This window comes from Apium graveolens, chromosome 4 (genome assembly GCF_009905375.1).
Source record: "Apium graveolens cultivar Ventura chromosome 4, ASM990537v1, whole genome shotgun sequence".
NCBI classification, from domain to species: domain Eukaryota; kingdom Viridiplantae; phylum Streptophyta; class Magnoliopsida; order Apiales; family Apiaceae; genus Apium; species Apium graveolens.
In genome coordinates this window covers 17,572,939-17,574,035 of record NC_133650.1, presented here as the reverse complement: position 1 = coordinate 17,574,035, position 1,097 = coordinate 17,572,939, and positions in this window count along the sequence as shown.

Here is a 1,097-nt window from a genome sequence, read left to right as displayed (position 1 = left end):
TATTTGAGCAAAATTTATCTTGCTTACCTTCCGCTTGTGCTTTCCCCCGTTATCTATTGTTTGCCTGGCTAATGTTTCATAGTCCGACAATTTTTTTTAACATGCATGTGGACTTCTTTTTCGATAAAAAACCCCAAATGTCATTATTTAGGATTAAATGGTTTCACTTTTTAAATTTTTGGTACTCAATGTCACTTTATAACATGTTTTCATTTTGTGTTTTCAACTAAAACAAAAAACGCAACTTTTTTCTAACTTTTCTTTTCTATTTTTTCTTTAACTTATTTCATTACTTAAAGTCACGTTTGTAGACCTAAATACGTTTTCAATTATTTTTAATTAATATTTTATTTTTCAGATCTTTTTATTGGCTTTCAAAAACTTTAAAATTTAAAATTCATTTTTTAAAATTCAAGTGTGGGCCCCTATTTTTTATTTTTAATTTTTTAGGGTTCAATAATCGTCTTTTTGGTTTAAAAATATTATAAAATTAAATAGTAACAAGCCTAATTTAACAATTTTTAACACTTCACCAATCTCATTTTAGGTTTTAGAAATATTAAAAAGTAAATTAATAAAATATATAAGTTTAGGGTTTAAGATTTAGGGTAACTCAAGAGGCTAAACCCTAATTTTAGGGTTCACCAATTCTAAATTTGGATTTTAAAAATATTAAAATAATTATAGATCCAAATAAAATATGAAACAAAATATTCGTTTGAATAAAGTTTTAAACTTCAAAATATAACATTGTCTAGCACTTTGGGTAAAAAAAATGCAAACTCAAGAGGCTTTAACATGAAAGAAAGACACAGTTTGAGATTGTGTTTTGCCCCCATGAACAAAAAACGAAGCACGCAACTCCGTCTTTGATTAAAAAGAAAAACATAACACGAAACTCTATTTTGGAGTGATATTTGAAGTCTTCTTTTCTCAAAATATTGAGGGTTATTTTCTCTCAAATTGTGATATTTGGGGGCATCACCCTTCTTTTTCCTAGTTAATGTTTTGTAAGTCAAATAATAATTTTCTTTGTTTTACATGCAAATAGGTTTATCTATTAAAATAATCCAATAACTCTATTTTCATGTTATTTT